General features: G+C 39.2%; 1 protein-coding gene across 1 annotated transcript in view; it reads right to left on the bottom strand.

Annotated features, from left to right (window-relative positions):
* Nucleotides 1-12,528, bottom strand: part of LOC124119968 — a 185,632-nt gene that overhangs the window by 41,170 nt on the left and 131,934 nt on the right. The window lies entirely within an intron of this gene.

Here is a 12,528-nt window from a genome sequence, read left to right as displayed (position 1 = left end):
GAAGGAAAAACCGGGAAAGTGAAGGTGGGTTCGCATCCCCGTTCGTCCAGGTTATGTTTTTACGTTTGTTAGCACCATACACTTGCTCGTAGTTTTCACCAAAAGTGATAAATGTCTTAAGACCTGCATCCATTCAGGCTTTCCTCTCACATTAAGCTGACATGTCGTGATATAACTAGAATTCTGTCGTTATATACCCAACTCACTCATTCACTTACTCACTGTTTCTTCCATTTTTTTTTATTGACAAACGTGGTTCGGAGAGATCTTTAGGTTGGGAAAGAAAAGTCGGACAAGATATGTCTTTAACTGTGTTCAGCTGTGTGGAACTGTGACAGGGACTCTATTGTTCGTAAAAGTGTCTTACTGTCGCTCCAAATAAGTGAAATCCGATATGTTAAATTTTACATAAGGGACACCTGCCTTCTCTAACCAGAGAGATCTTGTGAGATGTTTATCTGGTCTATATATAGGTGCTGTACCAGTGATACACTGATATGTGAGGGGCAAGATCAGGAGTGTTGGCATGGCAATAGAGGTCATGACCGCAACATGCCGTTCTTATCTTCAAAACAATAAGCTTAAGGGAACGATATCACTAACATCCGTTTGATGTAATTAAGTTTTATGACTTTGTAATATGTTAGGTAAGTGGACATATTTCAGCCGCAATGTTCCCGAACTGTCTAACGTTCGTTATGCATCTGGTGTACTGTTTACTTAGACAACTGCCACTGTGTTCTGCACAGATTCATAATAGTAAGATGCTTTAGTTTGTTTTCCTCTGCTTTTCTTGTGAAAATAAAATGTGTCGAATGCCAAATGCAGATTCACGTGTACGATTCCAACTATGTCAGGAGTATGTGCTTATGAATCACGATGATGATACAATGTGTTTGCGAAAACGCACACGTATCCTGCCCCACCGGTAGCTCCCGTCACAATAACATGCGCCATACATGTTGTATTCAGTTAAAACTTTTCTAACTAATAATGCGTTATATACAATGTACATCTGTTTTTATAGTGGTTCATTTTTTCGTTGACATGAGTATACTGAATTTATGAAAAGAGGGTGAAGATGAAAATTTTAAGGTCAGTAAATACATCTGATAGAATGACATTTTGTGCCGTGAGACACGGAGATGTAGGTGCAGTATACACAAACATCCTAATACTGTTTCAATCTAAGAGTGAGTGAGTGAGTTGGGTTTAACCCTGCTTTTTACATATTCCAGTTAAATCACGACGTGTGGGAGGAATTGCCGAGTGATGCAGGTCTCAGACGTTTACCACTTTGGTGAAACCAACGCGCACAGGTATGGTGCTGACAAACTTAGAAACAAAATCGGCGCCAATCGGGATTCTAACCCTCAATCATAGGTTCCTAGCATGCCCAAGGGCCGCTAATCTGCACAGCGCACCTTAGACCGACTGGGCCACCCGTGCCCCTGATGCAATAATGTCGCAAATGTGTCGATTATGTAAAGAAAGCTTAGATTATGTTAAGCAACAAACCCAGTCCATATTCACAGGGAAACTTTCTACGATTGGGACTACTTCTTTAGCAAGTCAATGCCTCTCCATGGAGAGGGAGTCCTAAGTTGGATAACTTGTTCCCAATCCATTTCAATCTGAATAAAATATGTTTAAATCAAGTCAATGCAGCACTATGAAATAGGTGAGAGTATTTTGCCCCAATGGCAGTACTCATCCAAAACACATGGAGTGGAAAGTCAAGTGTTCGCCTGGTTGTTAAGGTAGGGTCAAAATAAGGAATTGCACCTGACATCATTTTGGCCACTTATGGGTCAAATTTGGAACTGTTTACCATACAAAAGCATCACGAGTGTCTTTCCTTTCACATCAATCTGACACGCCATCATGATGAAGCTGAAATACTGTTCAAGGTGGCGGTTCAACATACTCACTCACTCTATTTGTTCAAGCAAACCTTTTTCGTGTACGAAAACATTCTGTTTACACTTGGTGGGTCGTTCGTCCAACGCCGCAAGCTCCATTCTGTCAAATCATTTGATTTTTCAACTTTGTACACCACTTTCCCACATGGCAAACTTACGGAAAACCTCATTCCTTCATCCATGTGGTTTAAGTGGCAAAACGTGGTGACCACAGATACAGTTTCGTATCTATATTCAGATGTTCAAAACAATTTGTAAAAAATGAAAGCAAATTCCATCTGAAGTTTCCTGAGAAAACAATATGCAAAATGCTGGACTTTCTCGTTGATAACATCTACGTGAAATTTGGAGGAGAGACATTTAGTTAAGAAGTAGGCATCCCAATTGACACCAGTTGTGCTCCCTTTCTAGCGGATCTGTTTCTTTATGCATATGAATCAGAATTTCTTCTCGTTTTGTCAAAGTCAAAACAAATTAATTTACCCAGGAAGTGTAGCTTAAGCTTCTGGTATATCGATGTTCTGATATCATTCAATAACCATCAAATAGCCAACTCCCTTCCACTGATTTACCCAACTGAACCAGAAATGAAGGAGACCAGTACAATCGCCTCATCTGTTTCATATTTAGATCTGTGCATAAAGATGCAGAGTGACAAAACACTCCACACAAGACTATATGACAAGAGGGATGACTTCTACTTTGACTTCCAATGGTCAACTTTCTCTTCATGTCCATCAATATTAAAGCACTGTACATTTCACAGCTGTTCATATGCAATCGCGAATGTTGTTTGCCTATGTGAAAAACAGTGGTTAAGGTAAAAGGAAACCTTGCAGAGAAAAGGAGACCGATGGGATCACATAGTAAATCATGGATCGTTTAAATCGTCACACAAACGTAACCATGCATCGAATCAGCAAAATAAACTTACTGTTCTACATTTTGAGCTTAAAGGAAAATAATTTTTGGAAACAAATTGGGCTATTTGGACTCGCAACTGAGAGGCAACGTCAAATTCCACAAGAAGCTGTTGATGCCGACAGATTGCTATGACCATGAGTATGTGTTATTAAAATGGAATATACATATGAAGCACTTTTTATTGGTTGCACTCACTGACTGTACAAGTGGTTTTCACCAGCAAATAGTCTGGACACTTGTATGTTAAATAAACCTATTTCTGGAACTGAAACTGACAGAGCAGTGCTCCGGTTAAGGAATGATAAATTTACTGCAATAGATGATATACCAGCAAAGGTATTAAAAACCTCCAGTTCCGTTGCTTTACTTTAAAGAATGATAAAATATTGCTTTGAAAACAGTACGACCCGTTACATATGCAGGATGTTCGAAATCGATTAGAAAATAGGGGTTCGGGAATTCGGGGTATAAATACATATTTTACAAAACAAAGCTTGCAAAATATATCCTTGGCACCACTAAGCAAGCTTCTTACGTATCTTCGAACGGAGACATGGGTTATATTTTACCAGTTGTTAAACAACATACACACGTTTTTAGACTCTACAGACATTAATACCCGTGACAATTTGAGAAAGAAAATATTCAAATTGTCCAAAAATATAAAAGATCGTGGAGAAATAGAATTGTAGAACTTGTCTGTAATAATGATTTTAATGACATTTAAGTGCGCCCCAACCATGAAATAAAAACTTGAAAATATCAGATGTTTTCTCATTAAAGACGATAATGAAAGATGGGGCAGACATTTGTGGGACATTCGAAATAATGTAAACAGCAATAAGCTTAGAACTTCCAGGCAAAATGTTGTTGGATCGTATGCATAACATGTAAAATACAGGGACCTCCGTCGAATTTTAGCTTTGTTCTGATGTGGATCTTTACCTCTTGCCACAGAAACAGGACGTTATAACAAGCCACCAACTCCTCTTCTGGGTAGAATTTGCCTACACTGTTTTAAACAGTTTAATAAGAGAATAATTTCAGATGAATATCATTTCTAACATCATGTCCTTTTTATGAAGATATGAGACACGCACTTTTTAAATATCGCATGCTATTACATCATACCTTTACAAATCTGAGTGATTAAAACAAATTTAGATTTATACTAAAGTCAGATAATGTACAAGCACACTTCATAAAATGTATAAACGTAAGCAATTATTTAATTCATGAACCTCACGTTAACTATGAATATTACCATGCCATGTATAATACCATTTTGTTGAGGATTCGAACAAAATCCTTCTTATGTTTTATAAGTATATATATTTAACCCCATTTTTTTTTTTTAATCTTACTTTTCACTTGGTCAATTTGCCAAATTCAACTGGCACCAGAGCATTATGTGTTCATGTTTTCAACGCCTGCAACGGGAATGAACCAGGCAGTAGAGTGTTTGTGCACACGAACAAATTTCAGGCTCAACTGTGAGATTGTATTGTGACAATTGCTATGTGTATTTAACACGACAGAGACCGCCTCCGTGGTCTTGTGGTAGAGCGTCCACCCGGAGAGCGGAAGGTCCAGGGTTCGATCCCGGGCCGCGTCATACAAAAAGACGTTAAAAGATTGTACTTGTTGTTACCCTGTCTGGCGCTCGGCATTAAGGGGCTAAAACAAGGACTGGTCGGCTCGGAGTCAGTATACTGTGTCTGAGTGGGGTATTCATGTTAAACTGCGGCATGGTATCTCAGTGAGCTAGCACTATAAATCGGCATCAGTCCGGACTAGTACAAGCAGCCACACACACACATACACGTGCATGCACGTCGCTATATAAGACGAATAATCTTGGACGCGACGTTAAACCCAATTTCACCTCACCTAACACGACAGAACTCGGCCTGTCTGAGATTTATGTCTCCAACAGTGGAATTTCGGCTACCATCAGTTAACCAGATTCATACTAATAGTCATACGATCTCGAGGGAGGACATTCCATCGTGTCATGTGGCAGTGTAATTTATTGTTAAAGAACTTCTGTAACAATATTACGTTGCTGCTGTTGAGATTCAGTGGAAGGTCACATCATTGTACAATTTATTTGGACAATGATTAGTTGTCAGGAATGTAGTACTAGTTCATCAGACGGGGATGAACTATCCTTTTCCGATTTCTCAGCCTGCAAACTTCTGCCTGTAGACCCTGTTAGCGAATAATCATCAGCCATAGCAGCAAAACTATCAAAATCAACATTCTCCTCCTTCCAAGTACACCACCTATCAAACAGTTTCCCTGCCCAGTGCGGACAGATGATTGCACACAGAAAACACTGGCTAATGCGGACAGTTGTTTGAATACAGAAAACTCTAGCTAATGCGAACAGTTGATTGAACACACAGAACGCTGGCCAGTGCTGACAGTTGATTGAATACAGAAACACCTGGGTAGTGAGTACAGCTGATTGAATACAGAGAACCCTGCCTAGTGTGGACAGTTGATTCAATACAGAGAACCCTGGCTAGTCAAGACAGTTGATTTGATACAGCGAACTCTGGTTAATGCGGACATCTGATTGAATACAGAGAACCCAGGTTAGTTGGGACAGTTGATTCAATACAGAGAACCCTGGCCAGTGAGGATAATTGATTTGATACGGAAAAACCTTGGCTCATGAGGACAGTTGATTGAATACAGAGAACCTTGGCTAATCATCATGTCTTAGTATTTACATCTATAAAATGTTAACGTTGATCTGTCAGGGTGGTTGGGGCAGTGGAAAGGGCGTTCCCTTATTCCCCGTGCGTCAGAAGTTTTCAAAAGAACCAGGGTGTCACGTACATATACACACAGTCTGAGTATTTTCAACACACACAAAAATGAAAGCAAATGCCATCTGAAGTTTACTGAGAAAACAATATGTGAAATGCTGGACTTCCTCATTGATAACATCCACGTAACATGTGGAGGTAAGACATTTAGGCAAGGCGTAGTCATCACCATTGCCACAAACTGTGCTCCTGTTCTTGCGGATCTGTTTCTGTATGCACATGAATCAGAATTTCTGCTCGGATTATAGTGATGGACCCATGTTTCATCCTGTGTGATAAGTCTGTCAAAAAAGTTTGCCTGTTTTTGGGGCACATGTCCAAAAGATCCTTTGAGCAATTGACTCGTCCTGCTTTTGGAAAGGTGTGAGCAACCTGGGGATCCACTGTGCAGACACCTTATGCATGTTCAAATTGTCATGGATGATTTTATCCACAGACCCTGCACTGATTTTGACATCTTGTGCTAACTGGCGAACAGTTATACGTCGGTCTGCCAAAATGGCGGTCTCCACTTGATGTATAGTGTCCTCATCAATGGCTGAATGGGGGCGACCAGGAATGGCAGGTGTTTCCACAGATGTCCGACCACACTTGAACTAGCGAAGCCAGTGTTTAACAACGTCAAATGATGGGGCATCTTCCCCATAAGTTGCTTTCATTTCTTTTGGTTTGCGACCTTTCAAATATAAAAACCTAATCACTGCTCGGTATTCTACTGGCTCAATTGTCACACCCTACTCGATCAAAAGACCTGTAAAAGTGGTAAGATTAATAGTTTGGTGCTGCACATTCACACATAACCCATAGATACATATATCATTACACATGTGAAATTTCAACCAAATATGATAACCCTAAGTTGTTTAGGGGAAATCTTTAATGAACACCCCTCGTACAGAGACGTTGACGTCCCGAGACTCTGTATCAAACCCAAACATTCCACCAGAGGTCAATGGCGAGCTTATCAAAGATGGCGTTTGTGATGAAACGTGTTCTCTACACACGTGATCTGTCACGATAAATGTGTCCAAGGCAACACGGACAGGAACATGGTTTGAACTTTACGATGTGAAACAGCAACAAACATACATGGCAACCAATAGCGACAACCGTCCATTAAAATATCGATAAACATGAACTTTGTGACTTTGTGTTGCTTCTTCATTAACCTGAGAAAAGCTGAGGGTAGCAACTGTGAGCACTTTGAGAGGTGTGCCTTCAAGTGATGAAAGACATCTACAATCACATCAGTTTGGGTATGTAGTTTACCGATGGTGCTTTTCAAAGATGAATCATGTCATCAAAAATAATCCAAAGGTAGGTGCTGAAAAGCGATGATTTAGGTAACGGACGAGCAGAATCCCTCTCGGCTGCATTGGCACAAACTCCACACGCATGAGTCTGTGGCTGACTTGGCCCTGGTGGTCCAGAGTCCACCCTCAATACTTGATTTTGGATGATACACATCCAGTGACGTCATCCCATTGTCCTGTCATTGTCTATATATCTCATTGATCCCAAACTTGTGCAATATACCGGATTTCATTTTCGAGCAGAAAATATTCCTGTGCATCACAAGAAATCACATTAAAATAAAATTGCCACTGCATGCATAAAATCCTATCAGTGAGAAATTCGTCACATATCCATAGTTCACGAGTGACCGAGTCACTTCCAGCAGAATAAATCATTGAACTGTTTTCCCTGTGAAAATTAACTTTGTTAACGCACAAATGTTGTGACCTATTGTGACGTCATGTGATTGTAGCAACACCACAAACAACACTAGCCGTTATTTACATGGCTGGAAGAGTACTAGCCGATCAGTAAATGAATCTGAAACTCTGGTTTATGGAAACAAACAGACGTTGTTATTCATAAGGTTGTGAATTTTCTTATTCATTGACACATGACCATGCATGTATGTGTTCTACTGAAGTATCACTAGACCCTGATACTGTCACATTGTTTTGGAGGTTCAGAAACATTGAAGTTACGGTAAGCACACTGAGGGAGATAACGTATGTTCAATACCCACAAGTACACACAGATCTCATTCGGTGTTTTGTACTGTGAGGGTGCTTCGGTTAACTGTGACATGACTGTGAAATACCAGCGAAGGTTTTCCAATCGAAAAAAAGTAACTGTGCTTCATATAAAGTTAAAAAAAGTAATTTATTCTGAAATAAAATTCTATTTTTCAATACATATTTATGAAGACATATTCTCGTGATTCACAATTTGCACTTGCATGTACATCAAATTCTCAAATCAAAGTGTTTATTATGTTAAGGCCCAACTACCATATGTGTATACAATACAGTACAGGATAAAATATACAAGTAGAATGACGTGTTACATTTCTGGTCTGGAATACATATTGAAATATAACATTTCAAATCTTTATAATTGGAGGTTATCATGAGGCGTATAAATTGTTGGACTGACGGTCGAATTACAGCGTTATTTGGTATGTATGGCTTTCGAATACCTTTTAACGATGGACAAGCACAGGTGAAAAGATACAGATCTTCGCTATTGTTTAGATTACAATATGTACACTACAATATGCGTGGCGCTCTCTTTAGATGTTTGTTTGTTTGTTTGTTGGGAGCATGATACTCACACACTTGTTCTTGTAATGTGAACAGCGCACAATGATTGGTTAGCTATCTCGTGCTCATATAAAAACACTTTAGTTTAACGGTAAATAACGCTTACGTAATGCCGTGGGTATGGTGCAAACAGGAATGAAAAACGAAGTTGAAACACATTTTAATGTCCATCAAAACAATATCATCTCTTTGGAGACGTTTTCTACAGCAGGGCAACACTCATGACTTGTTACGTGCCGGTCGTCCACATTTGACTTCACGTGACGAGACAACCATATTTGGTTGGTGCATCTACTGAATCGATGGGAAACTGCCACATTAACAGCTCGGACAATTCCTGGGTTGAGACCAACTAGTGGCAGGACCGCATGCAACCGATTGAGGGAGGACAACATCGGGCCCCGACGTCCAGCAATACGCCCTGTTGTGCTTCCACGTCACCGTCAGGCACGCCTAATCTCCAGGTGACATTTGGAATAACAGCGACAAATCCCTTTACATATCCATAAGAAATGTCAGCCATAAGCAGAGCCGATTGTACGATTCCGACTATATCATGAGCAAGTGTTTATGAATAACTATCAAGTGGAGATAATGTCAGGTGTTCGCGAAAAGGTGAGCGTATCCTGTCCGATCAGAGGCACGCATCACAAACACATGCAAAGGCAAGTCATTTGTTCGCCTGAAGAAACACGGGAACATATGGTACAAGTCAAAATAGGGACTTGCATCGGACATCATTTTTGTCACTGATGTGTCAAATTTGGAATTATTCTCCACATGTTTACCATAACAGTGTTTGAAAGCTTCACTGAGGCCTTGAATGTTGTCACCTTGATCAAACAACTTCTTCTGAGTTGTATGAGGCTCTTTGAATTCATGGTAGAAAGAGCATGCTCGATAACATGTGGCTAAATCAGGTGGTTACACAACGGAAAGTCCCAATATATCCAAACTATAAAATTGTGTGTGTTTTGTATACCCAAGGTTTGTATATATGGATAGATTTGACTGCTTCATTCAGTTTCCTTCAGTTGCTTGGTTGGTCAGCAATATTCCAGCTATATGACGGCGGTCTGTAAGGAATCGAGTATGGACCAGACAATCCAGTGATTGATATCATGAGCAATTGGGATACGATCACATGCATCAACCAAGTCAGCGAGCCTGACCAGCCAATATTTTTGAATTTTAACCCCGTCAGTGCTCTTGCTGCTAATGTTTGCGTTACAAGCCCCAGTGGTGCGAACACAATCCTCGCACAACGTTCACATGTGTTTATGAAAGCCTAATGATATGCCACTTTGGTAGAATATCTATTTTTTTAATTCGAAATTTTCCTTAAAAATGAAATAACGAGAATAAAATCGAAAAACATTGAAAAACATCGAAGCAACGAGAAAATAATCGAAGTAACGACTTGGTTAATGTATGTCATCGTACCCCAATTGCGTAGATCGATGCTCATAATCACTGGATTGTCTGTCCCAGACTTCATTCTTTACAGACCGCCGTCATAAAGCTGGAATATTGCTGAGTGCGACCTTAAACAACAAACAAACCACCGAGTGGGGCCGAGGATATAGGAACGGAGTTCGTTCTTCTGCCCGCCGCCCAGAGAAATGAAACGTTTTACACTGATGTAACTGGTCATGATCTCAAATGAGAACGAAAATTGGATTCCTAAATAATATGTTACAGACTTTCAGCCCCTGCGTTTCAACTTAGTGCATACTGCATGCATACTGCATGCCTACTGCGTGTATACTGCGTGCATACTGCGTAAAATGGGACACCGTTTCTGAGAAACTACTGAAGTTACATAAATGAAAGTTTGCATGTCTATCTAGGAGATACTTGTGAAGACTAAGTTCGAAAATTGGTGCAACTGATGATTTTTCCCAGAGGAGGGGCCTTTTGTGGGCATCAATTTCACATTTAATTATTGTTTCTGATGACATAAAGCGACCCTAGTGCCTATCTCGTCTTCAGTGAGTGAGTGAGTGAGTATGGGTTTACGCTGCTTTAAGCATATTCCAGCAATATCACGGCGGGGACACCAGAAATGGGCTTCACACATTGTACCCATGTCAGGAATCAACCCGGGTCTTCGTCCTGACGAGCGAACACATTTACCTCTTGGCTACCCGACCACACCCTCTTCTTCAGGATTTATAGGACTGTTATATTTTCATAGCTAATATTAACTTCCTTATAGGTCACTACTGTACGAAGAAACAAATATTTTATGTGCCCATGGTGGGGCATATTGATAACGCTGTTTTCTTATATATTTGTATCCTAAATAAAAAAAAATGTACTTGTGAAAAGAAATCTTCCCTGGGTGAAAGATGAATGCTTTATTGTGTCTATTTAGACACATTTGGGCTTTATTCTTCACAAGTTTAAACCATATAAGTTCCCTCCAAAAGAAAACGGGAAAATTATATATTGATCAAAGAGAATAAGGGAACAATGAAAAATGTAGGGAAATTTGCTTTGCTGTTGGTACATTGGGAATAGCGCGCATACAAATTCAACACGTCAGAATCAAACGTTGACATGTATTTTTATGCATTGTTTCCAACACTTAGACAAGGCAGAGAAACCCATGACAGCATATCACGTTGCTGTGTCTAAAACAAAGTGTTCCCTTCTCCATGTTCATCAGCATAATTGTTGAAAACCATTTATATAAACGACTTTGCTTGTTTTGTTTTCGTAATACAGTTTCATATTCTGCTTTCCCTTTAATAACCAATAATTCCATCAGTTTTATAGATCTACGATCATTATCTATTTCAAACGTTACTTGATATATACGTGTATCTTTAAATGTACATATATATATAAATGTGTAAATACAGTAACCGTACTGATATTTTCTTCTTTCACCTGCGAATGTGATAGTTTCCTTGTATGAAATATAGCCTACTCTATTAAATTAGGTTTAAACCATTAACAACGTATAATGACACCCGAAATATAAATACGTGGTCTGTGTGATTCCACAACGAATCGAAAATAGGTTTGTTGAATATATTTGCTGCCAATGAAAACGTTTCAGCGATTTTGATTAAATCTACGTAAACTTACTCTTGGGTGATAGTACGTACGTTAGTATAAGTGTTAGTTATCAAGAAATGTTAATGATGTCCGACATTGAGCGATGTCAATTTTAGGATTGTTTGGGCTATTTAACCATCTTTCATAAAATGTTCGATGTCAATCACCCCGAAGTTGTTTTTATCATGAAACAGCATGACACTGACATCTATATTGACGAAACCATCTTTCATCTTTCGTAACATGATCTTTGAAACAGTCTGCACATGAACTAATGACGACCACTTTCATCAATTTTGTTTTGACGTAAAAAAAACACTGACAATTTCAGCCGGATTTTTTTATCCCTAAATTAAACTCATGGTCAATCATCAATGAATGCATACTTAGACATGAATGTCATATGTCTATCACCGTTAGGATACGTTCTTTACAATGATGTGAATTAGGTGAGATCTAGATTTCAAACAAAGGCACTTTCTCGAAGTTACTTCCCACATACGAGTGCTTCAATATTACAGTAAATGTAACAAATGCAGCAAACTTAGAATACCACCACTTCCATCGATGGCTAGGCAGTGCATATACCTTTGGGATTTGCTGAATATAGATACTGGCTATCGACTAGTTATCGCAGAGGACCAATGAAAGCAAACACCCCGTTATACCGTGCAGGTTATCGCATAACCAAGACAATATCGCCTATCTAGATCGAATTTGGGGAATGTCGTGTTTTGTCAGTTTGCAGACGGCAAATTACTATTAGCATTTCGTATTCATTTCGATGAATAAAAAAATTGAGTTCAATGCCCGAGATACTAAAAAATGTAATTTGTATAACTGAAGCGGTGCTCGTGCTGTTAAGACGATCACGATAACTGTTGAAATTAATCGACGGGAAAGTGCTGTTGCCAGTGTATTGGTTCCCTATCGTAGCGTTAGAACAGAAATCAAGTGAATCTTATTCCAATGACAGAAATAAGCGCATATGCTCATAGTTTCACAAAAAATAAATTTATTAGTACAGTAAAATTTGTACTAGGAATAATTCAGACATACCATGGAAAAAATTGCGATAACTGATCGGTGAAGACAGACAACGTTAGTTGAATGTAATGTAATTTGGTTACACTGTATGAAGAAATAAATAAGAACGATGTAACA

Source organism: Haliotis rufescens, unplaced genomic scaffold, assembly GCF_023055435.1.
Source record: "Haliotis rufescens isolate VD_foot unplaced genomic scaffold, xgHalRufe1.0.p SCAF_98, whole genome shotgun sequence".
NCBI lineage: Eukaryota > Metazoa > Mollusca > Gastropoda > Lepetellida > Haliotidae > Haliotis > Haliotis rufescens.
Note: the sequence above shows the minus strand (reverse complement) of the source record. Positions and strands in the feature narration are given on the sequence as shown.